Here is a 17,459-nt window from a genome sequence, read left to right as displayed (position 1 = left end):
GAGGACATAGCAAGACCTTGGGACCTTCTTGTAACAGGGTGAGAATATTAAGGCTGTAGACCTGGTGACTGTCTTCCGATACCTCCACCCTTTCAAAGGTGCCTTGAACTTGGATCCAGACTGAACTGGCAGTGCTTTATATGCAGATGTGTGGGGTCTTAGTTTTCAGGTACTGTGCTGCAATGTGCTTATATTCAGTGCTCTGCCCCTACTGACCTCAGTTCCCCCATAAAGGAAATATCTCTGGAGACCACCAGAGAAAGTTGACTTCAAAACTTCTGCTTCATCTCACGGGAGCTTTGTGACAGGGACAGGAATTCCAAGTGAGAGTTGTGTTTTCATAGAGATTGACCCACACTCATTTGTCCCACTTCCTTGCAGGACTGCTTAGCTCCACATGTTTTTCCCCATTGAGGGTCTTGGTATCTCTTTTAAAGCTGCAGTATAAGAACAGTTGTTGCTTTGCCTGAATTTATGCCATAGGCACATAACCCACACATCTAACAAAAAACTGTCATACTGTAGGTATGAATCAATGTAACCAGAGCAAGAATCTCAGCCTTAGTTCAGGCAATATTCACAGTTTTGTTGGTTTAAGTTGTAGCTTTTTATACTGAAACAAGTTTTTATTTTGTTCAGATTTGTGTCTGAGAGCTGGTTGGACTGAGTGTGCTTTAGCCACCCAGTGCTCTCTTCATCATATATTTATATCAGAGCCGAACAGTAACTAATTGAGGTTAGTTGAGGCAGAAAAGCAGTTTGGATTTGCTGGCTGCTTGCTGTGAATTAGGTGTTTTCTTCTAAAAGTCATGGCGGAATCCTTTAATCCAACATTTTTTCTTAATGCATGCAAAACAAACTGCTGTATCAGTGTGTTCAGTCCTGGAACTAATTGGAGGGAAGAGATTTATTCTGAGCTACTAGTGAATTAGAATGGAAGAAAAAAAAAGACCTTGTTGAACATGTTGTTTTGTACAAAAAAAATCAGCAAAACCAATAGTGAGGAAATGCAGTTTTCTAGAAGTTGCTGAATTCTTCAGTTGTTCTTCCTGGATGTACTTATATAGAAAATAATTCTAAAAGTATCCTATCCTAAATATTGCAGGTTCTCCTCTTGTGTCTTGTAAGCTTTGATGACTGTTCTGTGAGGAATCTGCACTCAGAGGATTCTCTTAGGAACTAATGACACTGTTTCTTCATGCTGCAGAAAGCACAGAGGTCTCTGCAGTCAGAGCAGTTTTGTCCATTCTCTGTCATGTGGCAACTAGGTTAAGAAGAAGTCATTTCATTCCGACTCCATTTTAATCCAGCTTCCGTACCAGGTGCAGAGCTGGAGGAGAATTTCAGACGTAGTTACATCAATTACCATCACCTTTTTTGTAGGATTTATTCTCAGGAGTCCAATTCTTTGTGTTGAGAACCCTTTATGCTGCCAAAGTGACATAAAAATATCTTGGTGCAAGCCCTCCTTTTCAAAGATAATATCTCTTTGCTCAGTGAAAGAGTCCTTGGCCTTGATGAATCCTTCTGCCTGCCTGCTCTCTTTTCCTTTGCATGCACATTCATCCTTTTAGGCTTTTTCCTCTGTTCCACCATTAAAAACAAGAAAATTGCATATACATCATGTAAAAAATGTACAAGAGTAAGCAACCATTCACAATATTTCATGTCTTTTTGATAATAAAGCAACTAGAAATGCATAACTGAAATGAATTTCTACACACTTGTTTGAAGAAGGAGAGTGTGGAGTGGGTAAATGCACAGAAGCAATCAAAGCAGGAAACATCATCTTTTTATTTCAAATGCTTCAGTGCTCAGCTCCATTGCAGTCCCATCCCAGCCCCACCAGCACAGTGCCCCAGCTTCGGCAGGTGTTTCAATGGGCCTTGTTTTCCATAAGCAAGGCAGAGGCTGTGTAAAATAGCTCTGCAGACTTTCCTTTCATAAGAAAGGTTTTTTGCTTTCTGAATGTTCATTTTATCACAGTAGCTGTGTATGAGGAGATGAGTTACCGAGATAAAAGCAGGAATTGTGGAATTGGGTTGATTGAAGAAATGTTGATGTTATGAACAGAAATTGCCTTGTCTTGAGTATATTGGTCCTGCTAATGTGAATGATCCATGGCGGTAGCATTTTAACCTAGGGAAGGAACATGAAAAGCCAAAGAGGTCTTCAGGGGATGTTGACAGCAAAGCAACATCATACATCCTGTCCATGCAGACACTGATGTAGACAGTAGTAGATCTATAAGTGTTGGCTTCCACTGGAACATAGCAATGCAATGCACGTATTCAGTATGCATTCAGTACTCAGAAATGAATTTGTCTTGGTAAGCAGAGGTGAACAAGGTCGTTGTAACTAGAGAATGTGTTCAAAGTATTATGTGAGGGTTGAATATTCTTGTTCATTCAGTTCATCCTGAAGTATAAGCCTCTTTAACTTGACATCAAAGTATCATGAAATTAACAGTTTGGACAATCTCAGCTTTTCTGAGAGAGCAAAGATCCAGGTTTCTTTACTGTTCTATTTTACTGTATTACCCAGAAAGCCTAAGAGCCCAAGAAACTTCATTGTCTACTAAGTAGTCTGGGACAGTAGAAATCCTTGGGATCATCAGCTACAGACCTTCAGGACACTGCAGTTTGGGTTTTTATATTGCCTGGTTAACTGATTGACTACTTGCTCACTGTCAGGAGTGCCTGGCTCTCTGGAAACGAAGACATTCCTCTCCCAGGAGCCAGTTAGATGCTCAGCTCCAAAGTGTTTTCTGCCGTGAGACAGTGCTGGCAGGAAAAATCTTCCTTGAGCTTGAGTGGGACTGCTGGGAGCTCAGCTGCTCGCATAACTGTCTCACTTTTTGAGAATGACTAAATAGTGATTTAACTTTTTAATCTTTCACAAGTGTTTTTGCAGCTGCTTATATTCTCCATTAAATATGCACAAGGTATTACACAGGAGTACCTGTGTACCTGGACAAATGATATTTATTTTGCTTTGCTAAAATCTCCTTCCTGTTCTCAGTTCAGTCAAAGGCAAAAATCCTGTTGCCTGTAAGGAAAACAAGTTTGAGCCTTTGGAGCTTCCATAGGTATTTCCTTTAAATAATATTTTAAACAGCATTAACTTACCATGTTCCAGTCAATGTACCAAGTCACCCCAGCCTTCTTCTTCCTTTGTCATGCTGGGTGTTGCACCCTGCACTGCCCAGGCTGTGCACACCCTGCACTGCTGAGCCAGATGCAGAGCAGAAGTTGCCAGTGGTCAGGTAGCACTTGTGCACTGTGCAGTGGGATGCCCTGGAGCGGGGCAAGGATTCAACCCCACTGCTGTCAGACTGGACAAGAACTGCTGCAAAGGGCCCTGCACATGGTGCAGCCCAGCACCAAGCCAGAGGCCATTGGCCTTGAACAGACAGAGCCTTTGTTGTTTCCCAAGACCAGAAAAGACAACTTTCATTCTGATCAGGGAAAATTTGCTCAGGAGTCTTTTTGACTGTCTATATTCTGAGTTGCTAGAAACCCTAAAAATCACAGCTCACATAAAGAAAGTAGGGTCAATTGTTGACCTAATAATATCACACACAAATACTGTCCCTCTACTAAGGATCAGCTGCATTTGTTTAAGACATTATAACCCCCCGCTGTGTGTTACAATCCCTATTAGCTATGCCTCCGTAACAGATTTACAGTCTGGATTAGTTTGAGCTCCCGAAGAAAAAAGTTTAAAATAAGGAGCCTGACTTTGCTCTGAAAGAGCCTGGGAGTGCTCATGCAGATGGTTGGCAGGAGCTTTAGAAATACCAGAGCTGCACAAGTACGCCTGTCTTTGCCTTATGTGACATAGATACGTAAGCTGTATTCTTGAAAGTGATTCAAGGGTTTTCAAGCCCAAGTCTCATTTTCTACTAAAGATCCAAATTGCTTTTCCATCTCTTCTCTCTCGATAAATAAATGATCAGCTCTGACTACCCATGCCAGAACAGATATCTGCACTCTACATGCGTTCCTTACTAAATATTTCAGGAGATATCCTAGAAGCTCTTTGTTATTAAGCAGTTTTGTCATCCTGTGAACCATCAGTTATCAAACAGCAGCTTAAAATAAACAATACCTCTTCTTCTGTGGTAAAAAATGTAGCTGTTGTTTTAACTCACTGTAGTTGCATTGCCACACCATCTTTCTGAAGCTTAAATTCAGCCAGTTCTGCCTAACTCTGGAAAAGGAAGTTGCTCTCTTTTCATTCTTTAGCTGTTCCATTGCATATTTGCATATTCAGTTATATTAAACAAACAGAAAAAAAAGAAAAAGGAAAAAAAAAAAACAAAACAAAAAAAAACCAGAACAACTTGAAGTATATCAAATTGAATAATGTCAAATTGAATAATATACCAGCCCACAACTGTCAGTCTCATTCCTTGACTTCTCAGCTCTGGTCCCTGCTTCGTGTTTTCATCTCTGTTCCCACAGGACCCTTAGAAGGGTCCTCACCTCTCCCCCCTTTCCATAACTCTGTCCCCTCCTCAGACTGCAGTGAGTGCTGGAGGAGGAAAAGCCATTCAGCACTCCACAATCCTTCAGGGCACAACTCATTCAATCAGAATGGGACAGATTTATGGCTCTTGTACTTGGGTCCCAATTTCCTGCACTGACATTCTGATTTGTTTCAGTGACATTAGGGGCTTGCCAGGCTTGGTGTTTGTTCATGCTCAAGGTACATGAAGGAGGGTGTTATGTTAACAGCCTGCAACTGTCCAGCAAAGGGGTGAGAAAGAGTGCTAATAAAAGGACTTGAGTCTGGGACTTCCCTGACTGTTAAAAGCATTTTGTTGATCTGGTTTTCCAGTTCCTAGCAGAGCACCGATAATACAATGCTGGTAACACTGCATTGTAAAGAGGCAGCATTAAACTAGAAGTAATACAAAAAGTCTGGCTTGCTTTCTAATATCCATCATGCTTGTCAGATGTGTGTAAAGTATATGCCATCTTGTGTTGACAAGCCCAAAAAGCAGTTGTGATTTAGAAAACAGAAATTACATCTACTGCTGGCTATTTGAAAGGCAAGCAGCATGAAAGTCCACAGAAAGGCGTGATGCTGCCCAAGGTCCATCTTTCCCATAGATTTCCTGGGAGAAAGATGGTTATTAATAAATGAAACTTCAGAATGATGTTTCTGCTCTAGAGGGCTGTACAGATAGCAAGAAAAGAGAACTCAGCATCCCAAGAATTTGCAAGTTAAGCAGTAATTATTGTGAGAAATCTTTCAGATGTAGAATCTTGAAATAACCTGAGTGTGAAATGACCTTTTACTTGCCTCCATAGAAACACTCATTTGAGAGATTTGATCCCTGGAATTTTATTAGACAAAAAGCCAGAAAAAAATCGGTTGAAAGACAGTCATCTACATGAGTGAATGTTAACTACTGAGGCTCAATGCCAGAATCAGTGGATGTCAGCATGCATGCCACTGCTCCGAAACATGGATTCTGCTATTACGTTGGTACCCCAAAACTGTGCCTAGCTGTGACTTTCTCAGTGAGGATGGTTGAATGTTTAGATAATTGGTTTGTTTGTTGATGTTGTTTGGTGTTGATAAGCCCTGCTCCGGGCTTAGAAAGGACTGCTGCAGAGATCCTGATCTGACTTGCATAACCCTTGTGTAGAACCTGGATGAATTCTTATCTGCCTCAGTTCCACTACTCTGGTTGGACCAAATCTGCAAGTCAAAACCAGGATTTACCTAAGTCAGTTTTCCATTTCCCAAAACTGAAACCAGTTTTTTTCTGCCTTTGCAATTCACCATCAGACTTACTCTTATCCAACATTTCCTTATTGGATGTGGGCTCAGAAGCAAACGCTGTGAAGGAGTTAAGGAAAGTGAATCCATTTAAGTTTGTGTGAATTAGGCTTCACTGCTTTTATAGTAGTTGTGTTTAGATTTGTTCAGTTCTTCTCTTTGTTTTAAATGTTAAGTGTAGGGAGATGCAAGTAATGCAGTTCACATATTGTAATGTGCAAATAAGGAAGGTGGAGAGAGCTGCTGCTGCAGTCCCTCTTTGTTAGCACAGAGGCATGAGAGGAGGTAGCAGTACAGTTCTCAGTGCAAGAAGCAGTACCTCAGTGCTGATTTGTACCTCTGTGATGGGCTGTCTTTCCAGGGTAGCTATGGCTAGAATGAGTCCTCTAGGTGATAGCCCACACACAAGTAAATCTTCATGTCAGGCAGCATTTCTTGTGGGCTTCTTGGTGCAGAGGAACAGAAAACATCACTTTCAGCTCTGCCAGAAAGGACCCCAAAAGCTTTTTACTCCTTCCCCTGGATGATTTCCTATGGCATGTAAGGGAGACTGGTTGTGTTGAGAGGCCACAGTGCAGCCTGCCCAGTGCTGGACAGCAGCATGGATTTATGCTAGATTACAGTCACAAGCTGAGGTTTGGTTCACTGCTGCCAACATGTTTCTTGCTGCCCTGCTAGCTTCCACTGCTGTCTTTGCTATGCTGTTTCCTGGGTCGTCTTCTGCCTTCTTTTTAGATCCTGCATTTCAAAAGCTTCCTGAACATAAATGTGCTGTGCTGTCCTCACAGAAAGAGCAGTCTTACCACCTGCTCCATGACAGGTACCAAGCCAGCATAAATGTTTTTCCAGCTGCCCCAGTTTGCTCTGTTCGTAGCTCAATGCATTTTACTGAGAAATGTTCTCTGCAGCACACCTGATTCTGATTAGGGTGGTGGAGGAAGGGGAGGGAGTGAGAAGGAAGGATCAAAGTGGACACAGGTGGGCTTGTAGTGTTCCCACAATAGAAATTTGTGGCACACTGAGGTCAGGCTATAAAGACCTGTAAAAAGCATTGAATAGTCTGGACAGTCTTCTCTGCACTGAAGATAGCTGTTGTCTGCAGATAGAGGTAAGGAAGACTTCTGCTTTGCCTGTGCCCACCTTCCAACCTCACCTTGAGAGCTGCTTCTGGACTGCCCAGGGCAAGCAGGTTAGTTGTGAGGACTGAGAATGTGCTCACTTGTGAGATAAAAGGATAAGCATGGTTATTCACACTTGCATTTACCATTTGGTCATCCTGCCATGTGTAGCCAAGGGGCTTTGCTTAATTCTGCATAGCAAAATTGTCCTGTTAAGCAAATGCTTGATGTAGCCTTAGTTGCTTCCTTAAAGCAAATATTGCACAGTTTTAATTATAATTTAAACCAAAGTCAGGTATCTATTACAACAGAAGTTTTTTTGTGTGTGTATTAAACAATGATGAAGAGATTAATGGAGCTCCGTAGGAAGACAGTTTTTGATGGAGGTGAAATACTGTCTGCAATTTCAGATGATTGATTTTTGTTGATTAGGTACCCATCAAAGTGCAGCCGGCAATGCTCTGGGTATGATCATAACACAGTAAAGAAAGGGGCAGCTTGTTATCTGAAGCAAATCAGCCTGCCATCCCACCACACTCCTACCCCCACATTTTCTATTACTGCTTAAGAAGTTTAGGCCTTACAAAACTGTGCTATTTGGAAATAGGTACAAAATATATATGTATACCGGGCTGTTATGTGAAAGAGTCCTTCATATGCAAAATGAGGCATGCAAATTTATTTATTCTATTTATTTTTAAAAGTTCTGAATGAGAATAAAGAATCCTGTAAATATTCCCTACTTTTTGTAGAAGCAATTTGGTATAATCAGAAGAGCGGCCTTCAATTTGGCTGTTCCCAGAACAGGAGTATGCTGCTAAATCATCTGTTATCAGTGGAGCTCTAAAAACAAGGCTATTGACCATGAAACAAATTTTGTCACAAGCTTCATGTAGGAGTCAGTTTTGACACAGTGTTCTCTTTCCAATAAAAGCTCTATTGAGAGCTGATGTATAAAAGTTAAGCAGGAGGTTTTAGATTGCATAAATGAGAGTGAGACATCTGACTTAGCCGAGCTTCTGCTGCACGCTAAGCAGCTCACTGTCCTTTATGTCTTTGAAAAATCTTCCCACAAACCACCATCTTGTATAATGTGGTGGGAATATGATAGTAGGACATTATAATTGCACATGGATTTTGATTTTGAAATTACAATGCACATCCATAAAACTTCCAAAAACTCAAATGTTTTCACATCACTCATCCTAGGCCATTTGCAGCCTTGCTTTTTTCAGTCCCATAGAATCATTGGATTCTAATTCAATTGACAGTGTTTTGTTGATCTCAGAGGAATTTGCTGGAAGAAATCTTAATGTCTCTTCATACTGGCAGGAAAGTTTTGCCATTCCTAGCAGCAAGGCCATCATGCACTGAAGTGCCTTAAAGTCATTGGGATCTTTGTGCTGGTTTTGCCAGCTGTGTTTTGGATTCATATTTTACAAGACTAACTCCCAACAAAAGTGAAAGCTTATGTCAACTCAGCACTACTGCTGTGGACTGGGGATTTTGAGAATTTATTACAGAAATGAGTTTGTGCGAATATTTATGCTTCATTAGTTACTCACTGGTGTGGAACATACTATGGGAACTTTGTACTTACTGATTTTCTCAAGTTAAACTGCCAAACTGTTCTTGACTGATATTCCCGTATTAAGTGTGTGCAGCTTTTAACACTTGACTTAACAAGTGCCTTTAATTTCACTGAACATAAGTTATTGATCATGGTGCTTGTTGCCTGGAAGCTCCATTCCTGATTGTTAATTGAGGCATTGATTTTTTTTAACGCTATCATTAACCAAAGGGTGAGTGCCGTATTGCAAAGTGGTCTGCTCAGAGCAGGGAGGGGAGTGGCATAGCTGACCGAAAAATACCTTTGGAAAACCAATCATAGCTGAAATCAGTCACTGACTTGAAAGAAGAAAGAACTGCACTTGATTTGTGTTTGATATAGTGAAAGGAAGATTGAGAGGAAAGTTCTGCAGATTTCAGGGATGCTAGATCAGACCAGATGTTTGGTACAAGTACTTCATGTTAGCATGCTTATCATGATACCAAATGCAGCCCAAAAAAAAAGCTGCTAAAAACTCTAAAAAGCTGCTAAAAAACAGCTGAAAAGCTCATCTGTATAAATTGAGACTTAGCACTGGTGCTAAGTGCTCCCCATTCAGAGATGGCAGCTGAGCAGCCAGCCTTCCACCCCACATGGAAAGCAACATTCCCATCTTAGATGTATAACCTGATGACAGCAAGGATAAGATTAAGAAATAAGGTGAATAATGATGCCTTTTGTAGGATGGAGGAAAGTGTAATACATACGCACATCATATTCATATGTGCAAGATGTTATGGATATGACCCCTAACTGAATTTTCTGATGTACAATTTCTTATGTATGAAGGTATGCAGTAAGCAAGTACCAATTTAATTAGAACTGCCTTGTTGTCAGGGAACTAGCATTATTATCCAGGAGGTCTTCTCAGCTACTTACAGTCTTCAGAGAAAGTCACCTCTGCCCACTAAAAACCTTTCTCTTGTATTCTGTCATGCACAGTTTTTATGATTTTTAAACAGAATAAAATAGACAAACAACGCCTCGAAGGCATATGATGGAATTTATTTTCCTCTTATCTTTTGGACATTGTTTTTATGAGCACATATCACGGCATTCAGAAGCAAACTGTTTCTTCTGAGCTGTCGTACAGATTTACATGGTGACTTTAAGTGGCATGAGAGTAGATGCAGTCTAGATAGTTTGAAAGGATTCATTATTGCTGTCCTTGTGGGATCATATCTAAAAGAAATAACCTATTAGAGTAGAAGCTACAGCAGAGGTGCTCATATTCATGAACCCCTGCAAAACACTGTTGCAGTTTGACAACTGTGGTAAGGAAGTATTCATGAGTTTACAATTCGAAAGGTTTGAGTTCTTTGTAGTTCTCCAAACAGTTTCCAGAAACTATTTTATGACAGTTTTAAAAAACTTCAAAGACTTACACTCTTGGGTATACCAGCTTTCTGTAGAAGACAGGAGTGTGGAGAGAGGTCTCGCAGAGGTAGTAATGATTCAGGTGGCATCAGCTCTCCTCATTTCCTGACCTTGTGTGGCTGACAGTTTTAGTGAGGATGGAAACAATGCTGATTTCTGAAGACTGTCAAGTGCGAGCAGTTTTCTGCTGAGTTGTAGGAGGCTGGAGATCTATAAACCTTTTTAAGTGCTAAGAGGAGCGAGAGGGCATTGTTTTCATTGCAGCTGGTCTGTGAGTTAGAAAGAGAATAGTAACTATTGGGGGATGGTCCTCTGCAGCCATGCTAAGCTTTATTTATTAACTAGTAAAATTTCTTAAAAGGAGAGTGAGCACACAAAAATTGCTTAGGTCTGCTGCTGTGGACAAATAAATATGAATGCAGAAAGTATTATAATAATACAGCATTAAATTATATTGCTCAGGCAACACAAGTTCTTCTACTTTGAAAAATGTGCATAAATGTGAATAGCATTTCAAGACTATCCAAAACTAAAATTGTTATTACTGGAAAGCAACACTCCACAAATAAATCATTGGCTGCAATTTTTCAAAGGATTTGTCTGACTTAGGCTGTGATGTTTCTGTATTAACTCCTTGGACCCATTCCCAGCCCAACTGGCCAGAGATTTTATCATTCAGGCTGTATTTTTTGAAATAAAAAGTCAAATATTAAACTATTGGTGTACCCAAGTGGCCCTGGGCAGTCTGAAATTTCACCCTAGGACTTCTTTATCATTCAGTCCCTAGAATTTGCCTGTTTTTTAGAAGTCTGTCAAACCAAACATACTGGGATCTGCTAGACATGTGGTTACTTTCTTTATGCCCAAAAGGAAGCTGAGGAGGTGCAATTAGTAATGAACATTTTGAGGTCCTTCCTGTTTGAGCTTTGCCATATTTGCCAGCTACCTTTTGAAGCAGAAACTGGGAGAAAAGGGTATAGTGCACTCCTGTGGTACTTCATCTATGAGATACCATTTGCCTGCCTCCATATTAAGATGTATATTTCTGTCTTTTGTGTGTGTGTGTCAAGCAAGGAGGCACGAGTAAGAATTTTCAGGGTAGCACATCACAAAGAAGCAAATTGCATTACCAAAACACTTGTCACTTCCATGATGGTCATATGAAGATCTCCCATTTCTGGTCAGATGGAAATAGTGCCAATTGTGTGATGGCTCCAGCCAAATCCTGCCATTTGAAACAAGAGAGGAGAGAAGAAAGATGCTCACACTGGGGCCCTCCACCCCTGTGCTGGCAGGGACGATACTTGAACTTTGACAGCAGAGGGGATGTCTTTATTTGGGTGATGTTTGCAGCTGGATAGCAATGCTTTCAGCTACCATCTTCCATCTAATAAAAATGCTTCACTGTGTCCAGAACAGCAACAGTATGTCACCTCTTTCAGAAATGCGTGCGACAATATGCTCTTATTTATGGTAGTCCCGTGGGATGCCTATAACGTTACAGGATTCCAGGACCTAGGCCCTTTGTGAATTATGAATGTCTCCCTAAAGACTTGATAGGATTAGGTTGTAAGGGCTCTTTCAATACCCTGTTAGTTTTTTCCCTATGAAATGTCATTTTTTTTTTAAAGTTTTCTCTATGAACACATGTGTGCTTTCAGGTCCTGGCTGGAGAAATGACTCAGTCTATGGCATTCACAGCTCCTTTGTCCCCTCCGCTCTGTTGTGTTAAAAATAAAATAAAACCCAGCCTGACTCTCTGTCAGTTTGACTTCTGTCTGCATGACATTATTAACTGATCCTGAGGTCCAGTTCTGAGCAGTCCAGGGAAGGACAGTGGTGCTTTGATACTCTTATTTGACCTGTCCAGCTGGAGAAATAAGTTCCAAATGCTGTCTGTAAAGTTAATATGAACAGCATACAGAATTTCATCCCACCAAAGGGATTTGTTTTTAAGCTTCTCTGAACTCCAGTATCTGGACGAAAGCTCTGGTGTTTAGAATTAATGATGTCTTGGGTTAGCTCACACAGCTTGCAGCGCTCTAGGTACTGCGGCTTGATGACTGTCACTGTTGGTTGGGTCAAGGATAGCTGCCACAGACATAATCGGCACGTTTCCTCATTTTATCAGGCTGGTGCAAGAGGCAGTCATTTTTCCAGGGGACAGAATTAATGGGTGAATGTGCTGTGGGGCTGGCACATGCTGCCTCCAGTTTAATAGCTGAATTAGAATCTTTTTAAAGCCTTGGCACCAAGAAATGTGATTTCCCGATGCTTAGGGCTAATGCTGTGGTAAGTGCTGGGAAATCTTGACTGATAGTGCTAAGAGTTAACAGAGACAAAAAATGAAGCACAGTAAATCTCACATGAAATGTCTGGCTATGTATGAATTACATATGTGCATATATGTATTGGTTTGAAAGGTTTGTTCACATGCAGAAAGATTAATTATACTTTAACCCACACTTAATAGGATCATCAAATCTAGTATTTTTTTGCTTAGTATTTCATTGTGGCCGAGCTTGGTTAGGGGGAAAGATTTATAGCCACTATGTGAGAAACTGTATCAAATAAATAATGGGAGCAAATTAAAAACATTGATTAACTATCATTCACTATCCTGTAATCTCTTAATGACAAAGGTCTAATTTAAGAAAGTTGAGAATCAGGATTAAATTCTTAGTTGCTATTATTATTACATGCGTTCATTAGATTCCAGAGGAATTCAGCAGAGATTAAAAAGGCACCTGTGAATTAAGACCAGCCATTAATGGGGAGAGTTGAAGGGGCTTATCCTCATTAATGACATTTTTCTTATTCAGATAGACTAATTCATGGAAGCATTAGACTTTACAGGTTGTCTGTGTATTCATGGACTTTGTCTGTCTAGTTTATCGTCAGAAAATTTGTAGAGCACCTGGAAATACAATCGTAGCCACTGTATTGCATTTACTAATCAGAGGAGCAGAAAGCTAATTAGAGGGTTTCACAGGGCAGTTGAAAGGGATGAGATTCAGTCAGTTCTACAGTCAGTCCAAAGAGATAAAATGGAAGGAGAATAGGAGAGGAGGGGAGAAAAGTAGTGTTTGCTTTAATTGGCCTGTGCATGAAGCTGTTTATATTTAACTCTGCGAGTTTCAGACTGGCCTCAATGTGTCAAACCTAGGAGGGTCACTGACCCTTCCGAACCTGTGGAACTCCCTCAAATATGTTAACAAACACCTTTATAAGCTTACTTGAGTGTTTGGGTAGAAACACAGCCAGGCACTACCACACTCAAGTGTTTTTTGCCATTTCTTGCCTTCTTTCAGTGATATATATGCAGTCGGTGAGTCAAGAGTGTGAGGTCTGTGTTTGCCAGCTCCAGTCACATGCTTGGCTCCAAGACTCCACAGCCCACCACTGTGGCAGCTTCACTGTCTGGAACTGTGGAATAGCAGTGGCATCTTCTGTGAAAATCTACCATATAAAAGCAGAGTACTTCCATCTGGGCAATGGTGACAATGGTAGGGTTTCTCCAGCCATTCCCCAGCTGCTATGAGTTTGATATCAGCACCCTCCAGCTGAAAGTACTTCATTACAGCCTCAGTGCTACAGAGAAAGACACAGGGTTGGTCCTGTTCAGGTCATCATGGAGAAATCACTGTCCTAACACCATCTGATGCTTGATGCCGGGATGGGCGTTTTCTATCACATAGGTAGCCTTGCAGAGGTGAATTAAAAATAATGCTGCCCTCTTGAATATTTGTTTCTGTCTTTCCTATTAAGGCACTTACTTGTGAACTTCAGCCCCTCCTGACATTTCTAAGCCAGTTTCCTGATGTTTCGTTTTCAGTAAAGAGGCCATTATTCCTGCAATCTATCATTATGAGGAGCGCTGCCTACTTCACAGAGGCTCTTGCAGCCTAACTGGAATCACTCGATGATTTGGATCATTAATATATTGCAAAATGACAATAAGAACTGAAGTGAGGGGGCAGGCAGACACAAAGCACTGATGAAGATGTATCTGCTCGGCTGTCAAAATTCCACTTATAAATATAGGAGCAACCATTGGATTTCTTTTAGCTTGAAGGTGAAGCTTTAACACACCTAAAGAGTATTGATTGTTAATGCTGTTGGTCTGTTTGGGAGTAGATTGAGAACACCTGAGTCTGCTATATCTCCTGTTTTTGTTTCTGAATTTTAGCGTGAGCTCTTTTTAATCATTCCACTACCACGGTGTTTTCCTCTTTTGAAGCTTTTTTCATTGTTATGTTGCGCTGTAAAGCCCTTCTTTTTCTAGGTCTTTTGTACCTTTGGCATCGTTTTCTGAGTTCTGCCTCATCTCTTTTTTCTGGGAGGAAGAAAAAAAAAAAAAGTATTGCTTTTAATTGGATTTCATACTATCATTGATGTTTTTAAAAGGATGCAAGCCTAGGAACAGTGGTAGTTCATCTCCTCATCTGCGGCAGCAGCACTAATCTTGTACACATTGGCATGCATGCAGGGCAATAAAAAGTGACATGAAGTAACATTTCAGTGAAGAATTGTATGCAGCGGAGCCAAATCCTGTCATTTAAGGCTTTCTGTGAGGTGTGATTTATTCTCATTTGCAAGCTTGGAGAGAGAGAATGTTTGAGTGTTGGGAATTATGCTTTTACTTCTTAAGCTTTGCTACTGACTGCAGGTGTCTGCGCCTTCAGGTTCCCAACTTGGCATTCCAGAGAGGCTTGATTCTTGGCACAAGCACAGTCAGCTTGTTTAGAAAAGCTGGACCCCAAGTAGGAAGGATCTCAAGTGGAACACCACAAATCACTGGGTTTGAAGATGAGAGCTGTAAGTGAATGGCCTGGGTATCAGGCTCTGATCTAGGAAAAGAGATTCTGAAAGTTCTGTAAAGTTTTTAGTATGCAGATATCTTTTTTCTTTTTCTTTTTTTTTTCTTTTTTTTCTGCTCCTAGAATAGGAAGTGAAGGCTTATGGGACAAATAACTTCACTTTTCATATTATTAGTCTTCTGAAAGCATAGATCAATTGCCCAGAGTGGTTTCTTCCTTCTTAGAGGCAAATATATAATCTTATTAATGATAATGTTTTTTTGCCAACAGCATGATATTCTGTATTGTTCAGCTTAATAATCAGCATGAAACCTATTAACTGCATAAGATATGGAGCTGGAAATCTGGGGTGAAATCTTTGCCACTTGGAAATATTAACTAACGTGTTTGCAGTACCGCAATCTCCAACAGTTAACATTCTGGCAATTACAGAGATACAAGTTTTGAAAGATAAGCTTTCTGTTTTGCACTGTACCCATGATTTACCCTGTAGTCAAAATCCAAACTAAGCCTTTTTGGTAGTTCTAGAAGCTTGAAAGAGTTTAATCTAATTTAATTTATTTTGATTGTGAATGCTTGGGAACTTCCTGGTTCTGACTGAGTCTAGCAATGACTAAATCCTCAGAGCATCTCTTCTCAAGCAGTGCTGATTTGGGGGGCAGTTAATCAATTACCCAGCCAAGGATTTCACCTTCTTGTGTTTCTATATTTTGTGTTCCTTCACTGCCATTTCACTTCTGACTAACAAGAACATGGAATTAAAGTTGGTTTTATCAGCAACTGTGAATGTTTCCTCTTAGAGTCAATTTTCCTTTCCTTGCATGTGCCTGTCTCAGTTGCTCAATTGTGTTGATGAAAGTTTGAAACTTCCCCTTCATGAGAGGTCAGTGAAGCCTGTAATTTGTCACTTCAAGACATCAGTTCCTACAGCAAATCTCTCATTAGATTTTCCCCGTGCATATCAAAGGTTGAGGTCATATGGCCCCAGGCTGTCTTGTCTCCAAGGGGAGCGCTGGCATTGGAGTGTTTGACTGTTTCACCAAGGCTGTGAATTTGAAGAAGTCAGTCTCTTCTGGTTTGCACTCCCTCTAGAGCACATTGCCTCCTCTGCACAATGTAACAGTGATTAGCTGTTTAAATAGCTTTTGAATAAGATTGTTCTTAAATGTGTTTCCCTTAGTTCTCCTCCGTGGAGTTTGCGCTCCAAGTAGCTTACTCTTTTGCCCTGGTGCTTCTCATGTCCTCTGCTCCTTCTGATCTTTTTTTAAAACGTAGCAGTAAATAGTTAAGGAAAGTCATTTGCACTTATGCTTCTGCTGCTATGAAAAGGAATTGATGCTTATCAATGCACCTGGAAGTCTGCATGAGGCTTCCCTGTTAAAACCATTTTGCTGTCTGCCAAGACAGAAGTTAAAAAAGGACTCGAATAGAAGCCCTGGAGCTGCCAGTGATGCTGGTCTGGTTTCAGGAGGAGTGGGATGGCAGCATGAGATTGGGCAAATGTAACACTTTGTGTAACAAGAGCATGAAGAGATTTATTCTGTATACATTCTTTCTTTTCAAAAAGCACTGAAGTGATGAGAGAAAATGTGTTTTCTGAGGGGAAGTGTAATGATAAAGAAAGATTTGAGGCCTGCTGAGGCACTGGATGCCGACTGTCCTTATCTTTTTAATCTTACTTTGCAGTAAGGAATCAATTTCTATTCATTAATTTTTCATGATCTGGTCACAATGATTACAAGAATGACTGTAAGTATTCTCTATACTAATCCATATCTATTCTAAACATATACAGAGAGATAGTACTGGTCCCACTAGAAGCTATTGTATCTGTGCAGGTCAAGTGTCAAAGAGAGGGTAGCACTCTTTGGCCTAACAGGCTGAAGTTGAACTTGTAATACTTTTGTTTTCCTTTGAAAATCCTTTGCAAAACAAAACATATTTGTCTGAACGTGTTGCATTCTATCCTTGTATTAAAAGAAACATAATAATTTAATAGTATTTAAAAAAAAATAATAATCTAAAGTAACATGACATTTGTCACTAAGCAAAGAGGCAAACTATTTGCGTTTCTAATAGGAGCCACTGGGAAAAGAGAGATTTGGGGAAAAAATCAGCCAGAGGGAATATGCTGATGAAAGCTGTAAGTTCTAAGAAGGTTTTATTTCCTTGTTGCTTTGTAGTTGCTCTGGGTAAGCGGGTAAACCTGACAGTTCAAACTACATTTTCCTCAATATCTCAAAATTCATTCAGCCTCCCATGTTTCTAATTATTTTTCCACCTGAGAATCAGCTGTTTTGTTTCAGGCTGCAGCAAGGAAAAAAAAAGATGCATCTTTATTACCAGGGTCAAAGAAGAAAAGAAAAAAGAAAAAATTCCTTGCATCCTTGGTAGCATGCAGCGTTTTGTTTCAGTTTCCCTGTTTTAACTTGGGTGATTACAGTAAGCTGTTAGTACCTAGGAGGAAGGGAAAAGGAATAGAATCTTTTTCTTTGCCCTCTCAAATGAGTAAGTTCTCTTATTTAATACTCATTGATTTCTATAACGTTACTATATAATATGTTCAGGAGATTTTCATCAGCAATAGAATCCAGTAACTTGGTCTTGAACTGTAGAAACCATGAGCATCAATTGCAGTTCTCATTCTAAAAGCATTAGCTTTAATTAAGTCCCTAAGTAAGCGACTTACTACATTTTCCTTTTCACACAGTGACAAGGAAGCAAATTGTTTTACCTACTTCC

The 17,459-nt window shown here is 40.3% G+C and overlaps 1 long non-coding RNA gene across 1 annotated transcript in view; it reads left to right on the top strand.

Moving 5' to 3' along the window:
- Positions 1-17,459, top strand: part of LOC107320841 (uncharacterized) — a 343,675-nt gene that overhangs the window by 207,380 nt on the left and 118,836 nt on the right. The gene's annotated exons all lie outside the window — the stretch shown is intronic.

Source organism: Coturnix japonica, chromosome 13 (genome assembly GCF_054131305.1).
Source record: "Coturnix japonica strain WE chromosome 13, WE-NBRP24, whole genome shotgun sequence".
NCBI classification, from domain to species: Eukaryota; Metazoa; Chordata; class Aves; order Galliformes; family Phasianidae; genus Coturnix; species Coturnix japonica.
This window is presented reverse-complemented; position numbering and strand designations above follow the sequence as displayed.